A 19,682-nucleotide genomic window follows, 5' to 3' on the forward strand; every position below is an offset into this window, starting at 1 on the left:
GCAACATCTGGGAATCTTAGACCGGGTATATCTAAAAAGGATTTGGACATTTTCAAGGGGCTCGGACGGAATGTGGTAAAGGGATGAATATATTGATGCAATCTCACACTTGATGGGGTATTACATCTCCTATTGTGTCACCATCCCACATATAACGTTCTCAATATGTATCTATGCATATTTAGCAAAGCTTAGGTATCTCCGGCAGAATACCAGAGGCACGCCCTAATCATATACCTCTGAAAGGCAACCATGTTGGATGATGAGCAGTGGCTCCATCTTGGCCCAGTGGCTGCTTGCAACCTGATCACTTGACAAGTGTAATTGCCCAGTCCTGTCAGCACTTCACAGGCCTTTAAGCTTAGCAAAACAGCTCCTACCATCACAACTCTGGGACTTCATGTCTGTGGGCTCCTTGACGTTGATGGCACACACTCATGTCTCTTGTTATGATGTTGACGTAAGAACAGCTCAATAACCGGACACCTGCGTTCCTGGAGCTCACCGCCAGGTGGTGCACGTTAAGTACGGTGGGAGCGCAGACCCAAAGTGGCATGAGAAATTGTACTATATGGTTACTCACTATATGGTCCTCCAGAGATTTTACAAAGTATTTGTAGCCCATGGGTCATATGTTACTTGTAAAGTTGCCTTGATGTCTAGATCAAGCTTGCCAAAAATCTAGTGCTGTGGAGATGCCCATGAGCATATGAGATCACTGTGGTGAGTATGTTTTTGCACATTCTGCGTGTGTTTTAAAATGGGTATATTATTTTTGTTGTGAATGTATTCGCTGTCAGGAACACTCTCCTACCCTTTTGCTACATTTGGAATGTTTTTCCACGTTTTCCCGCTACTGCAAGCAAAGTGTATTTTACATTAAAAGTGTCTGTCGCTAACAGATTGCAGATAGGCCTTTCATTTTGGGGCAGTGGAGTAAGCGAGTGTGAAAAGGATCCCATCATGTCTCAAGCATGCAATAGAAAACATGAAGAAAAAGCTAGGTCACAGTGTGCCAAACCTCATAAGGCCGATCCTTAGGGTATGGAATGTCAACATGAAACTTAATATTGTAATCTGGATCCAAGAACTCATTCACTTAGAACCAATGAAAATGGTCTCCTCTGAGCGAAAAAAAAGTCAACCTTGAAAATTATTATCTGATCTCGTCAGCATCCAGACACTGCTATGTCTGAAGGAGCTACCAGCCCTCAAGAAATTACTTGTAATGTGCGTTTCTTGGAGGTGTGTTCTCCAATGTGTGCCCTCCCACCCCAGAACGTTTTTAGATGTTTTAGATATTAGGGTAATAGTATTTTGAGTAATTAATTGAACTGCACTTGCATGTTCTGAATACTCACAAGGCATAGCAGGTTTGTTCCTTTTTCCCTCCACTGCTTTAAATATTGTGTTTGTAATGTGTTTCACTCCCTCCCCTCACCCTGTGGCCGCTTTGAAAAAGTATTTTACTTGTTGTATAAGCGCCTAACAAGCAAACAATAAATAAATAAATAAAATAAGCGCAGAAGTCGAGGGACCATGCGGGTGGACAGCGTCTGCCCATATTTTTTTTTAGGTCAGACACCATCCCTCCAGTGTGTTTTTAAATGTTTGTGGGAAAAAATAAAATGATCGGCACCAACATCAAGTGGGCAGTGCCTCAGCCAGACATCAATCCCAGGTCCTGTGGCTGCGAGACACTTAGCCACAAAACCACACGAATCGCTTGTCAGACATTCTTCAATTCAGGACAAGTTCTGATACAGGTTCTTAGGTCTAAGGTGTAGGTAAAGGTGATTTATACTTAGCCAGCAATGTAACAGAAAAATATCTTATCTCGCTAAATGCTTATTTGTTCAATTGTGAAAGACATGTTGAATGAAATGTACATGTATCACTTTAAGAGGTGTTCACTTCCTGTCCTGGGACATCCGTTCCCAATGCGCGCGTCAGAGCCGTCTCCCCTCCCCCCACTTATTTTTTGGGCTCTAGCCCCGCTTAGCATGAGGTTTGGTGGCATCGTCTGAAATGATATTGTATCTACTCACCTGAAAATGCTAATTTATTTACTCACCTTATTACTGTGTAACCTCTAGACGTGACTTCCTAGCGTTGTCTGTACTGTTTGTAGCTTCAATTAAACATAAATATCAAATAAACATTTGACCGCAGTTCTAATTTGTATAAATATGTTTCTCTACTGGGTTGTCTCTTTAAAGGTTTGCTTCCCAGTAAAACACCCTTCGATGTTTAGACAGGTGGAAGAAAATGCTTATGATTTGGTTTGACAGAACCATTAACTAAATTACTTTTCAGGATATTTGACAATCTGGCATTTTTTATGTAGATATTCAAACTATAGCAGAGAAGAGAATCAAACTGTCTCCATCAGCGGTTTTTGGATACGGATATATAACACTTCGGACCACGCATTGAAAAGATTACAAAACGGTCGCTACATTTGATTTCGGAAAGTTGCTTCATTATATAACTAAACATGAAAAATAAAACTGAACTCGTGAAAATAATCATGACAGGAAGCACAGACATAACTAGGAAAGGGGAGACATTCGCCCACGTGAATGAAAATATACAATATGGCTGCCATATGTTGTCTTGTAGTTCAGCAGTCCCATTGCTCTGTACAACACAAGAAAATAGTGTACAAAAAGAAAAAAAGATATTTAATTCTGCGGAGTGTCTATCAGAGAATGTTCCGGCGCGTAAACTCTGCACTTTGTGTCACTTTGTGTAGCAGGAATAGTGATGGTGTTAAACTTTTCAAGAATCAGATTGAATACAAATTCTTCTGTAAATTAATCCAAATAGCTGAGAGGACTCAGGACAGTATGTCCGATACATTAAGTACAAACCCCTGTGAGATCGAGAGGAATAACAATAGCATAATTGTCGGGTTCTAGCCTAAAATGTGTAGTTGTCGTCACCAAAAAAGCCACACTCAACCTATTGCGGGCCCCTCGAAATGCTGCTAGCCTTACTGAAATTCTCTCGTGGCTTTTGTTGTGCTTCCGGCTAGCATCACACCCTGCTGATCTGATAAACCCCGCTTTTTCCAGCACAAGCACTTTCCTAACAAAACTGCCATGGGACTGATGAGCAATGCCAGCTTGCCAAACACATTCTGTTGACAGTGGCGGGATTCGCAAATTCAGATTGCAAGGTAAAAGCAAAAATAGACAAAGAGCTGCAAAGCAGCCGCACGAGACAAACCCCAGCAATGCTGTTGTCTATTGCTTTACAGACTATCATATACAAGATGGCTACAGGTGACTGGCCAAAACTAAAACCCGGTGGCGTAGCCTAGTCAGTAACAAAAGGGTGTAGGATGGTTCTGAGATTCTCTCATCAAGCTATACAGTGCATCATAATTATTTGAAGATTATACATGGATGGTGTTAAAAACATTTTAGGCATAAAAGAATAAGATTCACTCAGAAAGATCAAAGGGAATGAGTATTTGCAAAATGAGTACAAGACACTCCTGCAAGGTAGTGGATTGAAATGCATCTATGCAATTCTCGATAGAACAATGGCAAATGCAAGGAAGGAAAAAAACGGTGTGCCTGTTAAAATAGGCAAATTCCACCGATGTACCATAAATAGCTAAGTAGTTGACAAACTTAGCAAATACACTCACGTCCACCTATCCTTTAGTGATGATCAGTGTGGTGTTTAATAGACGCAACAGCATATACCGTAACATGCAAGACCATCTCGCTGGGTTGAGGCCTGCTCCAGAGATGTCTGCGCGTGTGTGTGTGGATGTTTGTGTGTGTTTACTCTCTATGACAAAGGTTTAACTCTTTGTAAGGCCAGCATGCTGATTCATCCTTTCAAGGTCAAAAACAATTATGTCACATAAAGATAACACCTATTAATGACATGAAGGGACAAGGGCAATAAGTGCCTGCATGTAATTTGTTGAACACATCCTGATGATATAGATCAGCAAAAATGATTACTTACCACATGCGGCAAGCTACTAGAGCCAATCCCCCAGGCTCACGGGGAAACAAAGAAGAAAAAAGAACACCCTACTAGGATATAAACTTCTGCCAGGGACATAACCTAGATAGAACTCTTCTGTTGTGTAATTATGATTGATGAAATGTCCCAACCAGCAATGTGTGGAATCAGTATCGTGTATATTATGGATTGTGTAGTCACATCATAGTCAGCTGCATGCAAAGTAACTTCTGATTAAGAACATTTTAAGGGGCTAGTGAAACCAATCATTTTGTCATGCCACTGCCTATATGTGTCATCTAACACCACTACTTAATTTACCTACATTTTTGAAAGTTATGCATAACTGTATTCCCGTGTGGTATAATGTCACATCTGAGATGTTAACCCAGTCCTGAATGCTTAGTCCATGCCATTTTGCTGGATTACACAATTGTGAAGTTTAATTTCCACATTACAAGGCAGGTCTATATGTAGCAGATTTGTGGCATGATGTGAGCCAACTAGTCAGGACTGGTTCAATATCTCACATTTGAGATTGGACATCCTGGTAGACCTACATTTAAGGCATTACATTCAAACAACTATTTCAAGTGCAGTAAAGTGGTCCGATGGCATATCCGTCAACTCACTTCAGACCTCAATGTGTCAGTGAAGATCCATTTTCCCAACGTGGAATAGCTACACCAAGTTCAGCCAGTACAGGGCGAAACAAATATCCAGGGTTATAACCTGGATTTCCTTTGTAGTGCAGAAGACACATTCAAAGTTTCTCCTTTGCCACCCCTCATATGGTGAGATCGGCACACAATCTTATTTAACACTTGTAATCCTGTACTTCAGGGAAAGCCAAACGCTTTCCTTCACACAAAAAAAGAGTGAGGGCCTGATTCACAAAGCTTTTTTCAATAAGACATTCAATTGAAAAACGCGTTCTGAATCAGATATAGTGACTGAATACATTTCTCAAAATTGGCTTGGAGAGAGAGACTGATACCCTGAGATATAATTACATGGTGTATTTTTCTTTAGGCATAAAAAAACGGAGAGACATTGATAAACACTCAAGGTTAGTAATTTGATTTGCTTCATACCAAAAGAGATTTTTTGAATTCAATAGAAGAGGAAGTCGATAAAGGGTAATGTTATATGTGTTTTTTGTAGGTAATATTGAGCAGACATACTGAACTTAATTTACAACCTTATAGCCCATGAGGAAGGATGCATTGTGATATTGGAAACACGTCGGCAACCCTGTAATGTCACAAAACAACTGATTATGCTGTCTGAATTCTGGTGTAAACAGAACGCACTGAAGAAGCAATTTTCAATGGCACAAACCCATTGGAAACTCTTTGTAAATCAGACCTTATAAGTAGTCTGACCCATCTGCTAAAGACCTTTGAACTCCAGCAGAACCGCTCTAGCAAAGAACAGTACATTTGTATCACCAACCAAACTTTGTCCTCCTAGAATTGATCTGGCAGGCATTGAGCCAATTCCATCCTACTTAAGATCTATAATGAATAAATCACCATATACAGGTACAGTACTTGATTGCCTACCCCATTCCTCTTCAGGAAAAAAACAGGGGCCAACCTTAACTGTCACCCTCATTACGGCTGACATCCAGATTGCTGCTTTATTGAGATTGGCTAATAGACTATACGCTTTCCTGAATCTAATACTTTTGAACAAATTGGCAACACAAATTACCTCCCCCTCAACCCTTTGAATCCAAGCTTGGAAGTACAGGCTGTGGAGTACACCGGGCATCATAAATATCGCAGCTCCTTCTTAATATTCTCCTCACTCCTTTGGTTAAAAGTATGTGGAATAAATAGGGGAAAATGTACAATTATGCAAATGATACTCAGTAGATTATTAGGCTGAAAACTAACTCTGAAGAACCCTTAGAACATATGTAATTGTGTATACCCTTAATAAATGGATGGGAGAGAATTGTCCCAAATTAAATCCTACCAAAACAGAAATTCTGTTAGTAGGAACCTCATCAGAAATCTGGCCGGAAAATAGCTAGCCCTCCCAATTCGGTACATGTCCTTCGCCTAATGGACGCAAAACTCATAATACCTGCATAGATGGGTGCCACTGGGATGAAATGTTTCTGTCATCTAACATCATCTTTCAAGGCAAAACAAAGGCCATTATCACGTGTTCTAGCACATATTTATCATGCAAAAAACATGTGCCTAGACATTGCATATCTTCAATCCTGTGCGCAGAGGGTTCAAAATGTAGCAATAGTGATTTTATTTAATCTTCGGAGGATCCATCTTATATTTCCTGCTATGCACTCTCTATATTGGTTGACTGTTCAGGCACATGTAAAGACATACAGTAGGATGCACCAAGCTCTTAGAAGGTATTTCCCAAATTGTCCAGGAATACACATAGGGCCTCATTACAACCCAGACGTTAAGGGGTTAACGGCGCCGTAAAAGGTGTTGGCGCCGTTAAACCCTTAACGCCTGATTACGAGGTCCCTTTGCGGGTTGCACTTTAACACCTGCTTTTAGCAGGTGTTAAAAAACCAACCTGCAAAGGGACCTAGGAGCTAATTACGGCACCGTAATTTACGGTGCCGTAATTAGCGCCTTCCCCAGTCCCATTGAGCCCTATGGGCAAAAATGGGAATGGGGAAGGGCCATGGCGGCATGGGGAATTACCGGCCCGCCAACCTTGGTATGGGGCGGTATTTCCCCATTCCACTATGGCAGACTCGTTACAGCACCGGCACCAACCATGGTGCTAATAGCGCCATGGTTTAGCGCCGGGGTTGTAATGAGGGCCATAGACCTTATTAAATGATGACTCCCTGCAAGGCCAAACCCTTGATTATCCCAGGGTTTAGGAGCACAGACTGGGCGATACTACATTATTTCCTTACAGGCAGTGAAGTTATAGGATGATCTCCAAGTTAGACTGTGGATATAGTGGACCATTTCTTATTTAAGAACAAATAAATAAAATCATACCAGTATTTTTAATGGTATGATATGTTAAATGTACTTTAAGAGAAAGCATACCCTCATAGGGCAACATGGCACAGAAATGCAAAATGAAACATCAACACAGCAATCTTCACAGGAGTAATATCCCTCAAAACTAACGATGAGTTCCGAAAAAAGATATGAAAAGGGTATGTTTGAAAGAAGTTATATGGAAATCAGTTCTAAGGCACATAACCTTAGTGAGTACAAGTTATGGAAAAAGTAAGAATGCAAAAAAGAATTTTGTGATAGTTGCCTTTGGGAGATATGTTCTTTTGCCTTTCCATATACATACAATAAAACAGATCAGAAATGGTCTCTACAATGCTTAGAGGCAAATTCTCAGTTTGTCTATATGACATTTTCACCTTGAAAATAACAATTAAACATAAAATCATCTGGCAATGTAAACAAGCAAAACAACAACAAAAAAAAACGAAAATTGTGTTAGCAGGTTATGTTTGATTTTTATTTTTATATTTGTAACGTGCATATCCCCAGAAGAGAGCCTGGCAGAAGAACTACATCTGGGCGCAGATGAAATGAAAAGTGAAAGCATTAGTTACCTTAGATTAGCCAGAAAATGATTTCAACAAGTAAGTCTTCAGATGCTTCCTGAAAATGACTAAAGAATTAATTTGCCATAGCTATGACAGGAGGTCATTCCAGATTCAGGGACCTAAAAAGGAGAAGCGTCTGTCACCCCCGGTAGTGGTTCTGCAGGGGGATTACCAACAGGCCTTTTCCCATAGATCCCAACGTACGGCTGCAGCAGTGAATTATAATCTTAGAGGATATGTAGGTTGGGGCAAGGCCATGAACACAGTTAAAGACATATAGGGCCTCATTACAACCCAGGCGGTAAGTTCCCTACTTTACCACCATGGTGTAAACTCTGTTTACACCATGGTGGATGGAGGATTTACCGCCCCATTCCAAGGTGAGTGGGGCAGTAAATCCCCATTCCCCATTTACCCTTCCCCATTCCCATTTTTGCCCCATAGGGCATAATGGGAGTGGGGAAGGCGCTAATTACAGCACCGTAAATTACGGTGCCGTAATTAGCACCAAGGCGGGTTAGCGCCTTGCATTTTAACGCCTGCTAAAAGCAGGCATTAAAATGGTAATCAGGCGTTAAGGGTTAACGGCGCCGACGGCGCCATTAAACCCTTAACGCCTGGGTTGTAATGAGGCCCATAATCTTGAACTGTATCTGCTACTGCACTGGAAGCCAGTGAAGGCCTCTTCGAAACTCTGAGATCTGTGTTTTCCGCAGCAGTGTGAAAATCAGTCGCACTGCTGAATTCTGTGCAACCTGAAGCCACTGAAGCTGATATTTAGGTATACCAGTTAAGAGAGCATTACAATAATCTAGTTTGGTGTTTGTAAGAGATCCCACCACGATTGGATGATCCTTTTCGGAAATGAGGAGTAGAGGCCTAAGAAGTTTTAATTGAAAATAGATAGACTTGATTGTTGATTCACCTGTAACTTATAACTCATGCTGGACTGCCAAATAGAACCCAGATTTCTTATTATCTGGGTTTTGTGTAGCAGTTCCAAATAAAGTTGGACATGGAATCAGGGGTAGTACATTAACTAATTTCTTCTTCAGGCCAAAGGCAATTATCTCAGTTTCTGACAGGTTCAGTTGGAAGTTATTTTCCAGCATGCAGGATTGAATTTTTTCTGCACATTTTAAGACTCACTCCACTGCCTGCAATGGTTGCTCTAACCGAACATAGATCTGCGTATCATCTGCGTATGAATGATATTGCAGGTCGCATTGGGCAAAGATATTAAGCAGTGGGAAGATGTATACATGGAATGATAATGAAAAATCAGACAACCCCTGGGGCACTCCACAGGTTACTGGTAGTAAATCAGACAGGTAAGGCCCTGCCTTGACCTGTTAGAAACGGTCAGTCAAAAACGAGGTGAACCATTGGATGGCCTCTTCGGGCACATGTGCCAATGATAATAGTCTAGGTTTAAGAATACCAAAGTCAACTGTGTCGAAGGCTGCCGACAGATACAGCATGGCAAGCATGCTGATGTCACCATTGTCGGCAGCCTTGAGGAGGTCGTCCCAGACGGCCAATAGGGCCATCTCAGTTCTGTGACATGGTCTGAATCCTGTCTGATAGGAATCTAGGATGTTGTTTTCTTCCAGATACTCCTGCAACTATGTGGTCACCACTTTCTCCAAAATGTTGGCAGGCCACAGGAGAACCGCAATGGGACAGTAATTGGACAGTGTTTTATAGTCCAGTGTGGACTTTTTGAACAGCAGGGTGAGATAAGATTTTTTTATTTCCACAGGCACCGAACCTTGAGTTAATGAGACATTCACCAAGGTCTGTGTAGGCCCGCTAAGAGCGTGCATATGCTGTTTGGCTAAATTGGCCGCAATGGTGTCATAACTATGATTGGTGGATTTAAGGTTGGTGATCAATTTTGCATGTTTATTGAGGTGTTTGGTAGGTTTCACACTGCATTTTTCTAAACTTTTATTCCATTTCTATGTCATATTAATAAAGTATTTTAGATTAGTGGCTATGTAATGTAATGGTCATTTGTATATCACATTTCACGATTTGTATGGTCTCAAAAAGCTATGGTTGTATGGAATGTTGTTTTACTAATATAATAGTACACCTAAAAAAAGACACACATATACTTATCTGACATTACTAATAGTTTCTTTTTTTTTTTAAAGAATTAGATGAAAGCTCTTCTCGATTATTCTTTGTTGGCCTTCATAAAAGCATTTTTCTGTCTACTTTTTGGGAACAATTACTTTTGTGGAAACAGTTCTGCAACAACTTTGCAATGCAATATGGAAATGTTTTAGTTCTCAGTCACTGAACAAAAGTAACATAAGTCAGAAATAAATAGCAGGTGCTTATGCTGTCAAGAAGCTCTACAAAATGTTGCAATATGCTTTCCACACATTGTAAATATTTGTTTTCATCTTCTGCTGTGCCCTTCAGTAGATGTTAATTCTCTTCTGCCTCCTGAACATTTGAAGGTTTGCACATCATCACAAGGTTTCAAGTGCTGGTCCTCGTCATCTTCTTCTTGTTAGTGTTCTTCATGATGTGTTCTATGATGTCTGAATATTATAGCTGCCCTCTTGTGTTATGTGTGAAGGTGTATGGACATTGAACATGTTCCAACGGATAGGTACTCATTTTTCCATAACTTAACCTATGGTCACACAACTGAAAAGTAAGACATTAGGCTTGTGCTTTTGGAACTCCATCTTCAGAGTGGAGACATTTCCGTAGACAGGATTCAGACAAAGACCCCTGTGCCTGGAGTCTTGATAGGTATTCACGTGCTTCCGCATGGGGTTCAATGCTGGCAACTACCGCTTTATCTATTTCCAAGGTGTTCTTTTCCATGTTCTTACCTCAAAGGCAAAAAGTCAATCTGTCTCCAAAATGATGAAGAGCAACCAGCCAATGCATAGATTGCAGTTGGAAGTGGATAATGGAAGTGGGTAATGGAGTTGTGTGTAAGCTGTGCAAAAGAATTGAAAGAGTAATTATCCATAGAATTCACGTATCCTTGTTTAATGATCGGAAAATAATAAAGGTAAATAATTTCAAAACCAATGAAATTCAGAGGGTAAAGCCCTGCCCGCCTGTCAATCACACTAAACTGCTGGTGCCTTCCTGTGCCTTTTCCTACTTAAGCAGTCCTCCATCCTCTTTTCCTTTGCAGTTGGTGAGCAGGTGCAAGTGGATATAGGTCTCGTGACATAAGCCCCGTCCATCTGTCAATCACTGCTAAACTGTTGATGCCTTCTTATTTTGTCACCCTTTGCCCTACTTAAGCAGCCCTCCAGCCTCTTTTCCTTTGCAATTGGCGAGCAGGTGCAAGTGGATCTAGGTCACGTGGCCTAAGCCCCACCCACCTTCTTAGCCCTGCCACTTCCTTTCTGCTCTTAACTCTTAGATCAAGTGTGCCTCTCACCCAGGAGTCCAAAGTGATGGGCAGACAACGAAAAGGACAATTCCTGTTTAGGCCTGATCGAACCAGGAGGACCCATGGCCCCCCTCAGATAACAGGTAAGCATGCACCGACATGTGTTTTCTCCCTCCGTCCCCACAGGCCATCCCCACCATCACCAGACAACTCCAACAGCATCGCCCCTCCTCTAAGGCATGAATTCCACAATTCAGCAACCTCCCTCACATCAGGCTCAAGCCCATCAGCACCCCCTCACCAAACACAACATGGACGTTGATGCTCACTAACATCCGCTCAGCTATAAACCATGCAGCAGACATCACTGACCAAATGACTACGCACAACCTTGACGCTTTCATCACTGAGACCTGGCTGACACCCACCTCCACCCACATCCTAGACGTCCTTGTCCCTGACAGCTACAGCATCCAACACAGAGACCACCCAAACAAGATAGGTGGAGGCCTCACAGCCATCCACACGACCTTATGACCTTGCACCAGACTGATGTTGAAAACAATGGCTCCTTCAAAGTCCTCTCCTGCCACTTCCTGCTCTCCCCGATGGACACAGTCATCTTCCATCTCATCTACAGACCACCCAACCCGGCCTTTCTCAGAGACTTCACCGACATGGTCAGCACCATGTCCCTCACACACGTCAAAAACATTTGCCTAGGTGAATTCAACCTCCTGGGCAACAAGGCTACCTAAACAATAAAGGAAGCTTTCCTGTGCCTTCTCGACACCCTCAACCTCACACAGCTCATGAAAGACCCAACGCATGGGAAACTTGACTGGCATGACCACCTGGTCGTGCCTTTCATCATCCTGCACTCCACCCCAGTCAAGCACTCCCAGCAGAAACCCATCAGACAAACCTTCAGGAGCTTCAAGAACTTCGCAGTGAAAGGCCTCATGGAAGACTTCGCCAACTTTCACCTCACATGGAGAGACCATCCCCAACTGAATTGTGTCTACTGGAAGCACTCAACACCACCCTCTCAGCCTCCATTGAACAACATGTGCAACTGAAGCAACGCACCTGCAAACCGAAACCGTCGGAACACAAGAACTCATCCTCAGCAAAGCAGTAATCAGGAAACAAGAGAAAAACTGGTGCCGCTCCAGGACCTCATCTGACCTGGTGCTCCTCAAGGAGCTCCGAGTAATCCACTAGACACAAAAATAGGGCTCCTGGTTGGGAACCTATTCTACCCAGGAAGGAAAACTAGAACAAAATATACAAATGAATAGGTCCAAGGACGTTATGCTCAAAGTACAATCCCAGACAAAAACAACAGATTGACCTCTGCATATATAAAAACAGCAATTACTTTTCACTACTGTCTAGTAGAGATAAACATCACTTGTATTTATATTGAGAATAAATGATTCAGAAAAAAGACATCAAAAACAGGTTAGCTACACCTGAACAAGGAGAGAAGTTTTTTTGAAACACACACTGAACCAAAACATTTCAGAACAAACTCCTAATAGTGTGTGCATAACATAGACCTAAAACAAATGGAGTTTGTCAGCAGATTCACATAAATATGTGTACAGATTTAACATACAATTCTAAAAACATGTAAAACAAAAGTAGTAACACAGACGAATATTTTGCTTGTGTGAACAGCCTGAATATGCTGTAGCTTAAGGGAGTAGTGGGTTTACACCAGTTGTTTCAGACGCTTTTCAGAGGGCTAAGTGTGCCCCGTCTTCAAACACGGCCTTCATCAGGACGAGGTTCAGGGTGGACTGATGTCTTAACTGCAGGGAAAAAAGTAAGGGAGAGGTCTGAGCATAAAGGTAATTAAGGTAATTAAGGCTGACTAAATCAGACTGTGTGGATAATCAAAAAACACACAGCTTACCTGCGGAGCTATGAATGCCACAGGTATAGGGCTTATACTGCAAATGCCACGTGGGCTTGTCTCTGTGTGATCCTGCATATGCCGAGCCAGACAAAGACAAAAGAGAGATAAGGGAATCGAAATTAATAAAATACCCTCACTATCACGCTTACACATCCATGCACCAAATAATTTAAGATTGCAGGCACCCCTCAGAGACAAACAACACATGCAAACAACAACTCACAAAACAACCATCAACATGTGTCCCACCACACATACAGAAAAACCTGCACACTGCATGCAAATCAAACACACAAAACACACACACTAACAAACAACAAAATTCCACACACTGCCTGTCCACCTCAATGACATGCAGCAAATGTGCATGTCACAAATCACCATTCATTAGACGATGGCACATACACAATGCACGCATCAGTCAACATGCTGCATGAAAATGAGAAGACATCACATATACAGATAATTGATCCCACATAAAAGCATGGACACAGCTGGAAGACCACCAATGACATGATAAGGCATGCCATCACCTGCATAGTATTGGGACAGTGCACTGAACACAGTCATCAGAGCACATTTTTTATAAACCTATGTATTGGTCACTTGTTAGGTACTCATACAATTATCCAAAATGTCTCTCAGTGCACACAGGGCCACACGGCAGGGAAAGGGGAAGGTAGACAATGAATTACAACAGAGAGAAACAATCGAATCAATATTACAAACAAATCATGACAATAACTGGGAGGGGAGACAAACCTACTAGGTCTTGTGAGTGTTCCCAACATGCAAGTGTACAGGGGAGGGTGGTAAGCGAAAAGGTTCTGAGTTGTTCATGGAGATCTGCTTGGGTGAAGTACTAAGAAAAGAAAAGGTAAATGTAAGTGCAACCTCCCGTGAAGAGGCTGAGCGTGAGCAAGTGCAATATATACACAGTGGCTTGGATGATAGATGTGTGGGGTCAGGGCCCTTGGTATACATTCGGGCCCTGCACATCAGACACACTACTGTATGATCAGCAGAGAACAGAGGAGGAGAAGGAAGAGGAGAGGAGAAACAACTTGAGGCTTATTGGGAATTTAAGAAAGTCCTGCTCAAGATGCAGAGGGAGAGCGAGGCTATTACACAGACGACAGCCTTCTGAGGAAACCGATCGACCAACACCGGTTTCAATAGCAAAGTGCTTCACACACAGGGAGTTGTTGCCAGAGGTACGCAGGAATCTAGAAGAGGAGTATTTGTTCAGGAAGCTTTGAAGATAGAGTGGTACCCAGACCCAGATAGCCCTGTGGATGATAGATAGGGATTAAAATGTAATCTGTGCTGAGACATTGAGCCAGTGAAGGCTTTGTAGGGCATGAGAGATGCGGTCCCTGGGCCTGATGCCAAGGATAAGTCTTGCTGAACTATTCTGGGTGAGCTGGAAGAGTTGCAGGGTGGACCAAGGAAGATTAAGGAGGAGGCTATTGCAGTTGTGTAGCGTGGAGAGAACCATAGCACTGGTAACATTGAGTCTCTGGGGGAAGGTCTGGGAGGGTACAGTTACTTAGAGAAGGAAGAGCTGAAACAGACACTTCTTGACAATATCCAGAATATAAGGTATGAAGGAAAGGGTGGAGTCGAAGATGACTCCAAGATTCCTGGCTTCGGGGAGGGTCAGGGGGCAAGCCCATGGAGGAAGGGCAGAGTGAAGGGAAGACGTACGCTGCAGGGGATCCAATAGGGAGACTCTCGTTTCTGAAAGCGTACAAGCCGAGGTCATTTGCAATGCACCAAGCCAGGATGGCAGAAAGGTAGTCAGGGATGAATTAAGGTGCAAGTGTCTCAGTATGAACTTTGCTGAAGAGTTGTGTGTCGTCAGCATAGCACTGGAATTTGTGGGAGAGTGAGGCAATGAAGAGTTGCATCAGGGAAATGTATATGTCAAAGACGCAAGGTAAAAGAATGGAGACCACGGAGATGCCACAAGTGGAGAAGGAAGTAGGGGACAAGAAAGGGCCAAGAATGGTTTTGTAGGAATGATTAGTTAGGATTGAGCAAAGCCACTCAACTGCCCGCTCCGATATAAGAAGTGTATCATGGAGCATTTTAATGAGGATAGCATGGGTCACCGTGTCTAATACAGATGAGATATCAAGAGGATGAGGACAGCAGGGGATTAGCATTTGAGGGATGCAAGCAGTTCTTCGCGGGTGTTCAGGAGAGCAGTGTCCGTGGCTCGGGAAGCATTGAATCCACACTGGTGTTCATGTAGACTGCCAACAAGTACGTTATGGGCGTTGATTTGGGGGAGGGCCAACTTCACAAGCACTTTCCCCAGGAAGAGGGTGATTGAAATGGTGTGTTAGTTGGCTGGTCAGGAAGGGTCTGCAGATGGTAGTGTAAGGGTGGGGTGCTCAAGGGAGTGCTTGCGGGAGAATGGAAATGAACCAGCAGCAAAGGAGTAGTTGCAGAGATCAGCAAGAGTAGGGGCAAGAGAGGAGATGTTGCCCTTTATGGTTCTAGATGAGCATGGGCCCACCTCTTTGGAAGAGACCTTCATGGAGTTGACAACTCTGGTGACTTCTTCAGGGGAGAAAGGAGCGAAGGAGGAGAAGGAGGAAGGAGGAGAGTGAGTGTTAGGAGGCAGATGGGGAGGGTTGTGTTGGAAGAGCGTGTCACAAGGATGTTCAGTATGTCCCACCTTTTTGAAAATAAGTGAGATGCAAGTGCATGACAAAGGGACTCTGAAGGAGAAGGGGGGCAGAAGATACTGCGGATGGGTTGGCAAGTTGGCTGCACATTTTGTAGAGTGCAGCCATGATGCAAACCACAAGAATGCAAGTACACAAATACCTCTTGCACTCCTGGCAGGATCACGGTTGACCCATAAATTCACAGAGGCCGATGTCACAATGGAAGGCTGGCCACCGAGGCAACTGCCACGGAAGACATGAGCAGACAACACAAAGCAATGTGATACAGAAAGCAAGGGTATATGCATGCTAAATATAGGATGCACATAGAAGTTCCATGGTCGATGCAGACTTCATTCTCACAGCATACAATAGGTCAAATACTGCATTCAATAGAATGCAGCAGTACCATATACCCAGCTGCGGTCAAGTTGCAGCTGCAAACACCATGGTACAGCATGCATGGTACATGCATGAGAAAGCACCAGCACAACTAACCATAACGTGCTGGTAAACAACATAGCATCCCAAAAAAGTGCATAAATCCCCACATGTTTGTGGCTCTTAACTGCTGCTGCACCTTGTAATCGTTGATCCATAATCAAGACAGCAAAAAAGTGCTGTCGATCCATAATCCCAGAAACATTGCAATGGATGTGAAGTGTCACTCATTACACATGCTCAAAGTGCCATGAGACACAAAGCAGCACATCCATCAACACCTGTCACGCCCTACAAACAGCCGGCCATGCAACCCACTCCCAAACACCCATGAAAGGCCCACACAGTTTTCACTACAGCTACCAGAATCCTTTGAGTCTAATTAGACACACCTGCTCAACAGCCTCCCTGATGATTATTTGAGATAAGAAAGCGCTAGGAAGAGAACAACTACAGACCACAGAACTGCAGCTGAGGGATTTAACCTCTGTTATTACTGAGTACCTGATTTGCAGCAAGGGATCTAACCCTGTTATTACTGAGTACCTGATTTGCAGCAGAAGGGATCTAACCCTGTGAATATTTGTCCATTTTGGGATTTGACCCAGCTACTTATTATATTTTTTGCAACAGGTTCAATTGACCAGGACCGGGAGTGCGCGCCTCACCCACCTTCTTTTTTGTACTGCCCACACAGTTTAACGCCCACCATTTAGAATATTAAAAAGTGGCCCCATCAATCCATCGCAACAACACCATGCCCAGACCCATCACCAGAAGCACGCCCTGTGAAACATGCACCTAGGAAGAAGTACTGTCACCCCACAAGAGAAGTCACTCCCAAGTGATCACCCACAGTGCAAGACTCCCATGCAAACACCACACAAGCGTCTGCTAATGCCCCTCACTTACCTGTACAGGCCACCCATCCGGATGTGTCTCATGATGCATACCATCATGAGACACATCCCCTAAATGCAAACACATGCATAGTAACAACAGAAATAACATGCACAACCATGACAACACATGATTTGATACCGAAAATATGCAGAGAACACCCACTGAAGGAGCACCACTGGGTGCAAGAGGTTGACAGGACACATAAATAGTGATCTGCCCAGGAGTGCATTGTACCACAAAAGTGAGAAGGAAAGAGAGTGACACTGAGAGGGAAGCCCAAGGAAATGCCACATCAAGGAGTACACTCCCTGAATTGGAGATGACATGCTCTACAACACAATAGGTGCGGGCATAGATGAATAGACCAAGGTAGCTAGCAAGGTAGCTAGCACTGTGATATGAGTACCACTTAAATAACCACACCATCATGTTAGCATGCAAAACACATATAAGTTAAGTGACACATGCAGCAAACATGGTGACCAATTACCCATGCTCAACATGCAAGACAGTGCTCATGGTTACCCACTGAATGCGTCGGCATGGTGTGAATCCTGCATCACCTTCCCACGGAACAGTGTCTCCAAATGAGGCACAGGAGGGACAGTGCCTGATGGATAGCATGGGGAGCATGGACGTCAAAGGGTGCAGGGTGTCTCCCCCAGGACAGCAGTCACCGCCAGATCTTGGATTACTGAAGCAACATGAGAGATGACATTACAGCAGGCATAATGAAGTACCATTCACACAGAACACAAGTGCGAGGGAACACAGAAACCATAGTTAGCTACACATGCCATCCTGTGCACCACCATGAAACATGCAAGATGACCTCACTATGCATGCCTGCATGTTCACCACTGCAAGCGTCATGTCCTTGAGCGGTTAACTGCACACATCGAGGACAAAAATAAGTAAAAAAATAAAAAATAAACCAGGAAAAGGTAACTCAAAAATGAAAGGCCTGGGGTAAAGAAAAGTATCAAAGAAAACATTACAAATCAAAAAATGACCATTATTGAATGGGGTGGGGGGGGTCCACCCAAGGTGGGCAGGGAAGGGTGGATGTCTACTTCCACATGGGTGGATGTAAAAAAAAGTAAAAAGTAAATACACTCCATGGGCTCAGGGACTACACAGCAATGGTGGACCGGGAGGCATGTCTCTGCTGACACCACCATCGTGGGATGAATCAAAAGGTGGTAGTGGTGCTTGAGGCTAACCATGCAGTGCCCTTCCCTGGTCCTCAGTGGCAGCGGCCATGCAAGACACTGATTAATTCAGCAGCACACTGAGGGCTTGGAGGTCACCATGCAAAACCTCACGGTATGCACCGAGTTCCTCCGAGATATTCTGCCTCAATTTTAGCATCTCCTGTTGGAACAGTCTCCTGGTGGCTGCCTCTTCCTCATGGATTACAGCTCTGTGGGCCAACAACTCTTGCCTCAGGGCTTCCCTCTGTGCCCGACCCTCTGCAAGCATGGTTCCTTTAGAGACCTCAGATCTGCCCATCAGCTCCTGATGTTGGCCTCCATGCACAGCCTGTAGGAACGGCATGTGGACCGCATTACCTGCAGCTGTTGCTTCACCTATGTTGCTGGTGTGATCATGGAACTGGCCACCGTATCCATGCCCTCACCCAGAATCTCATATGCAGCCCCCTGTCGGTGTGTGAAATTCAACACCTGCTGCTCCCACTTAGTCTGCCCAGGCTGTGCACATCCCCCACACACGTGTGTGGGGCCCACGCCTGCCTGACCCAAGGGAGCATGGCCCTTGTTGTGATACCACTGTCTCTGACTGCAGGACTGCAATCCTCCCTTGGCCATCTGCCCCAGGACCAGAAACCAATACAAGGGAGCATGGCCTTGCATCCGTAACCACCACAGACGGCCCTGATACCACTGACTGGCCTTGTGAAGGCACCTGACACCCTGCAGACTCACGGGCCCCAACTGCTCCAACAATTAGTGCACTCACCTCCACCAGCATTGAGGACTGCACATCCAGTTCAGCATCAGAGCTACTGGCATCCAAAGAGTCAGAATTGTATGCTTAAAGGCCCAGGATGGTATGTAGCACCAGTGGATTCTAACGGCCTGCCATGCCACGTCACATCCTCCACTGGTGGTCTGAACCGCCACAGACTCTTCTTCCTCCTCTTCCTCCTCCTCCTCCTCTGCATCTGGTGCCTCATCACCTGCAAATGGGCAGAAAGAGACATGAGCAGTCATGTGAAAGATGTCCACAGTAAACATGTGTATCACATTGCTTTTATGCAACAAAATGCAGGGCATGTCACCATGAGAGAAACAGCATCCACACAGTATCTACAAGAAGCAATCCGATCATCACATATGCAGACTGGCAACAGCATTCCCTGCTCAGGGCCATGCTGCCACTGGATACATTGGAATCAAACAAGCACATTATGGCACATGGCACAGCAAACTGTTGACTAACACCAGTGAAATGGACATGGTCATGTGGCTCTGTGACGTGCAATTACATGACATGTCAACAGGCAGACACACATATTCACATCCAAGTCCACATCCATCACATGCCATACCAGTGTTGGCCTGGCACAGGGACTGCACAATATGGGAACATGTGCATGTGGAAAAAAGGAAACAGTCCCAGTTGAAGTTTGACTGTAAGAGTAAACCCTAACCACGGTCTGTAAAATGGAGAGAGTAAGTAAACGGAATCAGAGATAGGAGCAAGGTACAGTAACCCACAAGAGGGACAGGGGCATGGACCCATGGAGTGTGTGCTGAGTGTGGGAGGGTAACAGGGATC

General features: G+C 43.9%; 1 long non-coding RNA gene across 1 annotated transcript; it reads right to left on the reverse strand.

Moving 5' to 3' along the window:
* Positions 1-12,351: 12,351 nt before the first annotated feature.
* LOC138493252 (uncharacterized) lies at positions 12,352-19,072 on the reverse strand. The gene is made up of 4 exons (XR_011276330.1): positions 18,861-19,072; positions 17,410-17,574; positions 12,856-12,927; positions 12,352-12,751 (listed from the first exon to the last, which is right to left on the reverse strand). It is a non-coding gene; the product is annotated as an uncharacterized lncRNA (long non-coding RNA).
* Between the last annotated feature and the right edge of the window lie 610 nt (positions 19,073-19,682).

This window comes from Ambystoma mexicanum, chromosome 10, assembly GCF_040938575.1.
Source record: "Ambystoma mexicanum isolate Mex_15411 chromosome 10, UKY_AmexF1_1, whole genome shotgun sequence".
Lineage (NCBI taxonomy): Eukaryota > Metazoa > Chordata > Amphibia > Caudata > Ambystomatidae > Ambystoma > Ambystoma mexicanum.